At 36.7% G+C, this 12,231-nt stretch overlaps 1 protein-coding gene across 1 annotated transcript in view; it reads left to right on the top strand.

Moving 5' to 3' along the window:
- LOC132910680 (RNA/RNP complex-1-interacting phosphatase) overlaps positions 1-12,231 on the top strand; it is a 44,489-nt gene that overhangs the window by 7,949 nt on the left and 24,309 nt on the right. The gene's annotated exons all lie outside the window — the stretch shown is intronic.

Genomic DNA, 12,231 nt, shown 5'->3' with positions numbered 1-12,231 from the left:
TTCATATAAACATGCTCAATCTCCAAAGAGCTTTATTTATTTAGCCAGTATTCACGTGTTTATTAATTCCCGCGATTTTTCGATTCTGGCGTATTCTTTGAACAGATCTATTGGCTTGCAACGACGTGGACCTGATGTCCTATGTTATTAAACGATGGTAAATGTTTGTTTAACACTCGTGATGCGGAAGGATGAGAGAACGAAGAGTACAATTTCCCATCTTCCCATAGCCGTAGAAGGGAACCTCGCGAAAGGGATGAACGCCAAAGACGGGGCGAAAGAAAGAGAGAAGGAGACGGCGATTGTAATTTATGCCGAAGTTAGCGAGCAACTTCGATGACTTTGTAAAATATTACTGATCCCCGTTTCGGAGATCTTATCTGGCTCCGACACCGCGCTCCGTTTCGTCGGAACGCCTTCTTTCTCTTCTTCTTCGTCTTCTTCGTCCGCCTCTTCTTCTAGCAGGCTGGCGCCTGTAAGGGGATCGTGCGTCACGTCGAGAGACCCACTGCGCTACAACGATTTTGCTCTCCAAGTTCCACGACGATCGACACCGAGGAAACCATATAAACATGTCATTCGTTGATAGAACTTGTTCGCCTTACATAGCTCTTCTCTGCACTGTCGCGAATCTCTATACGCAATCGTCGTCGAACATTTATAGAAATCGAACGATGGCTGAAGGAACAAGAGATATCGTAAAATAGTTTTATGTATTGAGAAGATCAAGTTCTAATATTTTCGTCTGCTAGTAAAGAAATAAAGCTGAGTAGAAGTACATATAGTTAAACGAAACTTTAGTTGATGCATGATTCATGAAATTTCGACTGATTGAATCGATTTGTTTGAACACGAGCTTCTATTACGTGAACGAAAAATCATGGATATCTTCTGGATACTGTTTCAAGAACTTCAATTAACCAGACCGATAGAGAATACTGGGATAAAATGAGGAATCTAAATCGTTTTGTTAAATTTTGTATATAAGTATATTTCTACCTGAACATAGGCGAACATTAATCTTGTCAAGATCATCTAGAAATTTTTAGCGATTGTAAAGGACAGAAATGTGGAAAATTGGTCATTTTATGCGAAAATATATAAAATATACTCGTTATAACTTTTAATAAATAAAAAACAAACGTCTCTGTCTAACTTCTATTTCTTTGGTTGTACTCATAAAGGTATAAATTTGCATAAAAATCCGTAGATAATCGTATGAACGTCTGACTATACGAAACATGATAATACATAAAATGACACCGCTATGTATTCATACGAGGGAAAGATTCCGAGTTTTATACGTGTAAGGATAAAAAAGGCAAACGTTATAGAGGCAGCTGACTCGGTGACTAACGTGAAAGTAGGTAACAAATTGACGAAAAGATAGTAAAAGTTTTTGTCGGGTCCCAACGCGGTCATCGCGTGGTTCCAGGTGTGGGTGCCGAAGGGGGTGGTCGAAACATAGGGTTTTAGATGCCGTGGGGCAGAGCGGAGCACGCCGCGGAGGACACTTTTGTTTCGTACTTTAGTGTCACGCTGTCCCATCCATCGCGTTTCATCAGATATGGTAGCTGGGCCACAGCCTATCTCTGCTAGATGAGATGGCGAGTGTCCATCTCGAGGCCCTCTCTTTCCGGGAACCCCGCGGAGTAAAGGAGATCTCGCAGTAGCCAACCTTATCTTCCTGCCCGATCGTGTTTCGCCGTTTCTCTTATTTTGCGAGCCATCGTTACGCGCAGGTACTATGTACTTACTGCCGTATGTGGGTGCGTGGTCTGTTGCATACGCGTGCAACCAATCCGCCTGGTTGATGTTTACCTGCTCACGGATATTGCGTTCTACGAAATCATTACAGAGGTGAAATCATTACCTAGAATTTGCCAAGTACTTTCTTTTCATAATTACGCTACTATGTGTGATGTATTGTTTATACGTATCTTTTTTCCATGACTCTAGGAAGTTCAAAACGTTTAAAATATTGAGCTCTTAGAAGTTAAACATCTTTTTTTTGCTTCCATCTTGAAGGCTTATTCTGCTATTCAGGTATTCCATTAACTGGTTTAATTAAAAATTAGATGATAAAATGGATTACAAGTCAGTAGACTTACTTAGGCAAAATTCAATTTATAATATGCAGCATAAAATTTGTATGATGCATTGTATATAAAATATGTTTGTGTATGGATTACGTTCAAAATATTGACAATCCACCTTGATTTCATTAGAAATTGTGGTTGTGTTGGTATTTCCTGTCGGTATCTTCGTTTATAACATTGGACCGAAGGTAAGAACGTAATATTTCATAACACAAGATTGTTGAGTTTTATAATACAAAGATAAATCCTTTGGTATAATATTCAAATATTCCATATAACAAACTGTGCATATAAAAATCCTTTATTTTACTTTACTTTGATCGATTCTGGCCGTTTGACAGAGATAAGAAACTCGCGGTTTCCACGGTATTCAACAGTCTGATATAAATTCGTCCAAAGAGAATAGATCCTGGAATATTGCTTGGATATGTAGGATCTTTGTCCTTTTAACGTCGAAGTCTTACCATTCCACCTAGAACCATTCCGGGATGTACCGAGTGACATTCATTTAAACAATACTATGTGCTTGTGTTCGATCGTCAAGGGAACATAATGACATCGACTATACGTGTACTGGGGACTCCCTTTAATACAAACGCATCGAATAATGGCTTACAGACGTCCCGTAAGGAATTTCTCATAGACCGACGACGATCGTTGAGAGGCAATAGTGTTACTTTTCTTTTATCTCTCGACTCTCTCTCTTCTCGTCCACCTCCATCAGATTCGCGTTTCTTATATCCGACATTACTATATCCGCTGGAATGAAGCATCTGTTTGAATTGTAGCTACAATACGCGTATAGAGAGGAATGAGTTCGACGAAAGAGGGGGAAGACAGAGAGAATGGGGAAGAAAAGAACATTTGTGAATTCGGTAGTTTGGATGTCTCCGATGCACTAGGGTCTGGAAGACGCGGCAGTGGCTTTATGCTTCTGGTACATAAATTTCTCCTGAATGGCGCGCGTATGAGCCAGCGCCCACCGTTCTGTTCTACCTGCCTCTTCTTCCACCCCCTCTGTCCCTACATACATTTTCCCTTTCTTCCCCTTTTTGTCCTTTTTCGCGGTATCCTTTCGTTTCCGTCTGACTTTCTCCTTCTCCTCTATATCTTTGGCTAACCCTAGTTTTTCTTCTTTCTTCCCATCTTTCATCTGAGAGTTTTGAAGCTCGGGTTATCACGGTTAACAATGTCATACTTAGCACTGTTGTAGATGTCTTCATTGCGTTCAACACTCTTCGAGACTTTTAACTATAAGTCGTGTCCAGGAGGGAGAAGTTTGGAACTTCCTCCTCTTGGACGCAGCTTGCGTCTCGAAACCTCAAACGATTTTGGACGCAGCAACGTTATCTACAACAGCGTTAAGTGTAACATGTTTCATCAGATGCCGCAGCGGCACGCGAAGAAATTGTCAAATTTATAATCTGTTGGCTGTTTTCCTCCACGTTATTTCTTCACCGTCGTTCCCTGATTTGTTCGCAACAAGGGAAACGGAGGTAAACGGTGTATCGTAAATCTGCGCGTTATATCGAGAAAATTGGCGTTTAGGTACATGCGATCGCGTACAAACGATCGAATGGATAACGTTGGGAAGTAATTTAGTTGATCGAGTACATGCGTGCTCGCCGGCTGTTTCGTCCGCAGAAATGAACTTCTTGGCAATGCGGTCGGATAGAATGCGGCACCGATGGGGATGACAAAAGTGGGCGTATATTTGGGGGTGATTGGTGCGGTGCCACGAGCGCGTACGCCGCCACTTAAAAGATCCAAAGGAACTCCTTGCACGACCTGCAAAGAAAGGCTGACGAGGCGGAGTCGTTCAGCCAGGAAACAAACATTTGTTTAAACGATCCCGACAAGTCACGGTCGTAAATACCTGCGAGTCGTTAATCTTATTTTTGGTCGTGCCGGCTTGTTCGTTAATGTATAATGTATTCTCACCCCTGTAGCTAAAACAATCAACTGGACGGACCCAGGAATCGCCGGTGAAAGGTACGCCAGGGAAATAACGCCTGTGAGTGTAATACGGATTAGGTGTATAGATTATAGGTTACTGAATTCATCTTCTTGTCGGCGAAATTGATTCTTCGGTCAGTTTTTTGGCTGAAATTTATGACTGTCAGCTGGATGTCCGTTAGGTGCTTGGCCATAATAGATTCCTTTTTCGTAATGTCGTGATTTATTTGTCGAATGGAATTTTAAACCTTCGAACGTTGATTTAACGAGGTATGAATTACGATTATGTGGATTAAGATTAATTATTTTATAATTTCCAGTTAATAAACGAAGCAAAGCGTTCTTTGTTCGGATACATAAGTTTCACTCCAATACGTTTCAAATTTGTTCTACACGCGTTCACTAGTTTAGCATAATCGATTTGTTAAAGAAAAGAGCAATAAATACCGAACGTTTCGACATTTCATTCGGGATAATTTTAAATGGTTGTTCTATTCGTTTATAGAACAATGTGAAACGAGTTAAAAGAATTATTTGCCTGTTCCTGAGCATAAGTCACTATTCGAAGTAGGAATTCCAAAAAAAGTGGTAGCCTCCCAGCAGCATTTAGGTTTGTCGGTCGGTTGCCATTTGTCGTATAGGAGGAAAGACCACCGGAGACAACGAGAAACAAATTCGAGGAACAAATTCGTAAGACAGCAGACGTGAAGGATCGCGAACCTCGGCTCGTTCGTCTGGAGCGAAGAGAAGAGCGGCGGGACCCCCCGAAGCGTGCGGACCGCCCCGAAAATATTTTTAATTTTATTACTGCCTGTAATATGGAAATTCTGTGGTCGCGGTTATCAGGTGTGAATTGAATTATAGCGATTGCCGACGTGGTTCTATTATTTATGTCCAACCAGAAACACGTTCTCAGCCGTTGAGCTGCGAGCTTTCACGATGCCTGGTGATAGGAAACACACGGTGTCTAATGGCAGTCTATAAAGTTTCGTGCCGAGCCGATACTAATTCGTTATCTATGTACATACTACACGTAGAATGGCAAAGGTATACTGCTATATCAGGACGTACAAGGCCTTGTAATTAATTCCTAAACGGTTGTACTATCTTTTTTACGATCGAATAAAAATGTCCTTGTCGATGGAAAGCTGATAAAAACTATGGAGCCCAGCGTGACCATGATATACTAAATTTTATGGAAAATGACAGGGCCCTTTCTATTCTCCTCGAGAGAATTCCTTCTTCTTGGGAAAGTCCAATAGGACGGTTATTTTCATACTTAACGATTTCTCTAGACAGACTGCACAGTATGCTTTAATTGTCAGTTTATCTGCTGCGCGGATCTGTTGAAAGAAGCGGAGAAAAGATCGGAGAATAACACAGAGGGACGTTTTAAAGGACTCCCACAGCTACCGGTACCAATATTGCTTGGACAATCGATCGCCACTACTGACACGATGGGAGGATTCGGAAGAATCATGGAATTTTTTGTTTCTCCCATCTTGCCGACAGAGAGCTATTTTTCACGTGGTTTTCACAGGTACCACATGGTTTCTCAGGTTTCTAAACTTAGGTATAAATAATGTGACGACGGCAAATTTAAGGAGTTGTCACATTTCAAAATGTTGATATTGCATTGAAGAAAAATTTTAAGAATAAAGTACACATGTTTTATTTAGTATTGAAAATGAAAAATGAATTTTTTCTATGAATATTTTTGTTCATATATTTACTTGGCGTAGTAGATTTCAACAAATAGTTATTAATCTATAACTGTCAATATATTGTTTCCGCGGAATTCCACGTGCATAAGCGAACGCCGAATTCTGTGATAATAATTAGGCACGCAACACAGGTGGTGAATCAATTTTCGACGGAAAGTAGTAGGTCCATTTTCGAAAAACTATACCTATGCCTGCAAATGATAGAAAAGATTAATGGATTCACATTTCGTTTCTTATTCGACTTCGATGGATCGTTTTGATCTATGCTAAACTGAATAACACCATGTTTATGCTTTCCATAGACATTTTATTAGAATTTCCGGCTACGATGAATTATTTATGATTCGCCTAGGAATTCAATCAATACTATTGTAAATTCCTCTAACTTATGGATATTTTAAAGGAAATTCAAAATTATTCACGCAGGATTAATACCAATTAAAAATAATATAATCGATATGGCGGTAGTTCGTACGAATTAGAAATTCCTCCCTTGTTGGAAATTCGCTTGTTCGCCCTAGGAATTTTATCGATACTATTGTAAATTCCTCTAACTTATGGATATTTTAAAGGAAATTCAAAATTATTCACGCAGGATTAATACCAATTAAAAATAATATAATCGATATGACAGTAGTTCGTACAAATTAAAAATTCTTCCCTTGTTGGAAATTCGCTTGTTCGCCCTAGGAATTTTATCGATACTATTGCAAATTCCTCTAACTTATGGATATTTTAAAGGAAATTCAAAATTATTCACGCAGGATTAATACCAATTAAAAATAATATAATCGATATGACAGTAGTTCGTACAAATTAAAAATTCTTCCCTTGTTGGAAATTCGCTTGTTCGCCCTAGGAATTTTATCGATACTATTGCAAATTCCTCTAACTTATGGATATTTTAAAGGAAATTCAAAATTATTCACGCAGGATTAATACCAATTAAAAATAATATAATCGATATGGCGGTAGTTCGTACGAATTAGAAATTCCTCCCTTGTTGGAAATTCGCTTGTTCGCCCTAGGAATTTTATCGATACTATTGTAAATTCCTCTAACTTATGGATATTTTAAAGGAAATTCAAAATTATTCACGCAGGATTAATACCAATTAAAAATAATATAATCGATATGGCGGTAGTTCGTACGAATTAGAAATTCCTCCCTTGTTGGAAATTCGCTTGTTCGCCCTAGGAATTTTATCGATACTATTGTAAATTCCTCTAACTTATGGATATTTTAAAGGAAATTCAAAATTATTCACGCAGGATTAATACCAATTAAAAATAATATAATCGATATGACAGTAGTTCGTACAAATTAAAAATTCTTCCCTTGTTGGAAATTCGCTTGTTCGCCCTAGGAATTTTATCGATACTATTGCAAATTCCTCTAACTTATGGATATTTTAAAGGAAATTCAAAATTATTCACGCAGGATTAATACCAATTAAAAATAATATAATCGATATGGTGGTAGTTCGTACGAATTAGAAATTCCTCCCTTGTTGGAAATTCGCTTGTTCGCCCTAGGAATTTTATCGATACTATTGCAAATTCCTCTAACTTATGGATATTTTAAAGGAAATCCAAAATTATTCACGCGGGATTAACACCAATTTAAAATGATATAATCGATATGACAGTAGTTCGTACGAATTAAAAATTCCTCCCTTGTTGGGAATTCGCTTATTCGCCCTAGGAATTTTATCGATACTATTGCAAATTCCTCTAACTTATGGATATTTTAAAGGAAATTCAAAATTATTCACGCAGGATTAATACCAATTAAAAATAATATAATCGATATGGTGGTAGTTCGTACGAATTAGAAATTCCTCCCTTGTTGGAAATTCGCTTGTTCGACCGCAAGAATTGAAATGTCATAAGGCAAAGCACGAGTGTCGTGTGTTTCGTTCTGTGAACACCGAAGACAATATAATCGGTGGAAATGATTCAAGAATTTGATTGCGGGTGCTGCTCCCGACACGTTCCTTTGTTGTACATGTCTTTCTAGTTAGGATGACCCATTTTAAATCGCTTCGAATCGTTTGCCAAACGAGGAAGTAAGTGGATACAGATAGCGTCGCGTATATATCAGTTGGCGGCAGCCATATAGTAGTCTATATGGCGTTTCTGTACGATTCTATATAAGAAAGTATAACCGTTGGCCGCACTCGTGCAACGAAATGTTCTTCCCGCGAGTTGTTCTTTCTGTCTTCTCTCTATGTACTTTCCTTCGTCTCTCGAGCTTGCTCTTTGTCCATAAGAGAATTTAACAGAAATCGTCTGAACCGTTTTGTGCAACGGAGGTCATTTGGTTCAGCCGGTGCAATGTTCGCCGATCAGAATACTTTTACAACATTCGAACGATCGTTGTTAATGCGCTTAGTCGTGAATCATGTTCCGCGGGAGTTACGCGTGTACGATAATATGAATCTGGTTTGCTCGATTGTAAGTTGTTTGTAGACTTTTTTAAATAGATTATATATTTTTTAAAACTATTCATTAACGCTAGAACAATCGATTTTTCATATGTAGCTAAATGTTCTGCATATAGATCAGTATAATTTAAGTGATATTAATTAAAATAAATAAATCTATATGATTATGTGTCTGTTTAAACAAACATCGATATTAAGTTTGGTAAAAATACCTGTATGTTTCCGGTAATTATTGCAGGAAAATAAAATTTATAATTCGTCATTTTGAGGGATTTGGTAGTTCTATTGTTAAAGTATAATTCGATAGAACTGTAATTTATGCGTTCTAGTGTGTTTGCAAATTAATTCTATAGTATTATTTGCGTAATGCTATTAATAATTTTACGTATTATTTATAATTTATTACAGACTAACAAATTTAGATAACATTGTCAGAAAAAAGTGCGCAAATAGAATATAATATTTTGCAAAAATTTAATAACCTAGTATATTTCCATCTATTGTGGCTTCCAGAGAAAAATATATAAAATTCGCGTGACAGTTAACGTGTTAATGGGTTAAGTGTCGTAACAAATGAATAAATTGATCAGGCGCGAATGCAGCGAAGAGCTTTTGCAAAAAGGAGACGCCGGCGTGCGACGTAGGCGTCTCCCAACGGTAGATATTGGTAGTATTTATTGGGAATATTTATGAGGGGTGCGCTTTCATGCTTTCGAGCCGAGTGGGCCGTAATACTTCGAAGGTCCTCGCCCCGTCATCCAAAACCGACGCGACGGCGTAATTTCAGCGGAACTGCCGTGAGAAATTTCACGAAAAGAATCGCGAAAGGCGTCCACGGATTTCACCGTGAAGATATTTACGTCACAGTACCTCGCTTTTTCTCTTTCGTGTGTGTATCAAGAATATAGGTGTGTGCAAGTCATTATTTCCTAGAGTATATTTTTCATCAACTACCTAGTAGATGGCGAGAAATCTAAAAATGTCTAATAAATGCATAAATGAATAATAATTGTATAAAATTTTCTAAGGGGATTTTAATAATCCCATAAAGTTAATTAATTGGATTTAGCTAAAAGTTACTTCAAATTTTTAATTAAATTTAATCCTTTTAGTTCTAGTTAAAATGAGCGAGTATAAAAGATATATCTACCTTTATATTGCTCATATATATTTTTTGAAAGTAAAATGGACAATGATGAACATCCTATACTTACATTTGTCATATTACGAAATCATATAGATTATCATAATGTCATATAGATTAATTAACTATGATATATGTTTATACTTATCAATATACAATATTAAACACATCATTTTTTAATGTCTTTCCAAATAAAAAGATATCTCTCTACCTTTTAAGGTATATATATATTGAAGGTATATATATATTTAAGGTGTATATATATATATATCCTACCAATGTCATCGTATTTACATCTGAAAGCTTAAATAATGTAAAAACGTGTACCATTACTTTTTACATTGAAGCTTTATTTCTACAATGTTCAAAGCTACCATTCGTTCATTTTCCTTTGAAAACACTTACAAGTACCTGGTTATATAGAACTCTTTACTCGTAATTATAGCTACCGTTAAATCCTAATAATTATTACAACAGAGTAGGACATGCGATGTATCGACATGACAAGATATTTTGCGATTGTAGCTAAAGCAAAAAGAAGTTAGAAGAACGAATAGGAAAGTACCGGTGGTGGGAAGATGCACTTACGAAAAGGCTGCTCTTGCATGAGTTCGTGCGGACCGCCACGAAGGCTTACAATAGAGGCGCAGCTCGCCGGTCGATAATCCTGATTTAGTCGCGGTCGTATATTAGACTAAGGATCGTGAAATTGAATGGTGGAATCAGCAGAGAGACCGATCCTGCTTTCAACCAGAGGAAGCTGTACTATACTGTGCGAAAAATAAACTACCCCTGACGTGGCCAGGGTTAGTAAATTTTACAGGTGGGCAGCATCCCACAGCTTCAATTTCTCCTTCTTTGCGGCTTCTTGCTCGCTTCTTCCCTTTCGCGTTTCTATATGTTCTCAACCTTTTTACTATTTTACTCTTGAAATTCGTGTTCGTTCAGTATTTTCATTATAGCATGTGAATTATTTTCATTTAAAGTAATCTTCAATTAGTAAGCATTAGATTGTACAACTATAGTGTTTCCGATATCTGTTGGTACAAGTCGAAAACAGATGAACCTACGTGAAAAAATGAGTCAAAAATATAGAGAAAAATTTTTTCATGTGACGCTACGTTTTCGACAAAATTGAGTTTGAAAATTTATCAAGTATACTAAAACTTGGCTAATTACAAATGAAAATAAGAGAATGATGCAAAATGCAATTTTCCCATTTCAGGCACAGTTTTGAAGAAAATAAAGTTCAAACATGTTTAGTTAAGAAACTGGTACATGCACATAATAAATTTTCAATTTTATTTTTCTCGGAAAGAGACCAACTTACGACAAAATTCTATTCTACGGTATTGACTTGCTTTCAAATGTAGTATTACCTCCTACCGAATATCTGCTCTTGTTAGTCTGGGATAAGTCAAGTTCAAGAATACTTGGCAAATTATCAAACTGGATTTTCACGCAGGGTCATACAGAAAAATTGTATTGTATATTTTTCACTTCTTTTTTAATGTAGATTCACCACCTTTCGGCTTGCACTATCAGTACGGTAACACCTTGTATATGACTTCTTAATAAATGTAATACGTATTAATTGTTTCAGAATCTTTTTTTGTATCTTCTAAGTACAATTGTCTCGATTACACATTGATATTTATTTATTTTAAGATTCTAGAATCTTTATATACCTCTAAGGTTTCAAACGAGGTAATAATTCTTAAACGTTTTAGTAATTTCCTAAAAACATTCATAAAATATTTCTCACTTTCTGTAGGTATCTTAATGTTTATAATTTAAGATGTACGTATTTATATATATATATATATATATGTGACGTTTGTTGATCTGAGAAGTATGAACGGATTACTTGCACTTTCATAAGTTCGATGTGGTGCAACTATAACAGCGCTACCAAAGTCCCACATCTAGTCAACAATGGATTATTATGCTTGGATACGAAAGTTTTACCACAAGCCCGTTATTAATGCGACCGATACTCATTCCGTACTCATCCGTAGATACGATCTCTCCGCCCAGTCAATCGGATCGCGGACTCTAAACCCGTAATTATCATTAGCCCACCCATAGCGAGTGCGATGCTACAAGCGGACGAAGCAAAGTTTCAATTTACGCGTTCATAGCTGTACGCTATCCAAACTATGTGAAATAGATGCGAAACGTGTGTTTACTCTTTCCGCTCCTTCACTTCTCGATCAAGTTTTTCCATTTTTTTATGTAGCTGATTTCACTCGAATCTGTCATGTGGTTCGTTTTATATCGTTTATTTCTTGTCAAATTCGCATTTCATTATTAATAAATTTAATTAGTTAATAATAAATGGGTAAATTTAATTGACAAAGATTGAGATCACACAACTTGACAGTGAATGATCTAGATAACGTAGAAAGTGAATTTGGAGATAATTATGGTTTTTGTTTTCATTATATCATACTGCATATATTTGTAATATATTTGTAAAATAAGGTAGAATAGTGTAATAACAGATTTAGAATAATATTTTTGAATATTGCATGATCATTGTTTGAAAAGTTATGTATATTTCTATTATGATTGTCACTATCATCGTCTATCTTTATTTAACAATAGATGGCAGCTAATCGATCATTCGAAAATTAAATGAAATTCGTGAATGATACTCGAGTTCCTCTTATTTGTTTCGGTTTTGTACACGTCATTAATTAGTTAGAAGATGACTGGTATTTTATCTTATCTTCGCTATAGATACGGGTCAATGTAATGTTGTAACTGTCATAAATGATACAGCTACCCGAATATGCTTTTCAACGTCTCTTTTAAAGTACTTCGCGCGTGAAGATACAGTTCACGTGCCAATATTAATTA

This window comes from Bombus pascuorum, chromosome 9 (assembly GCF_905332965.1).
Source record: "Bombus pascuorum chromosome 9, iyBomPasc1.1, whole genome shotgun sequence".
NCBI classification, from domain to species: Eukaryota; Metazoa; Arthropoda; class Insecta; order Hymenoptera; family Apidae; genus Bombus; species Bombus pascuorum.
The sequence above is the reverse complement of the archived record's forward strand: the minus strand, read 5'-3'. Positions and strand labels throughout refer to the sequence as shown.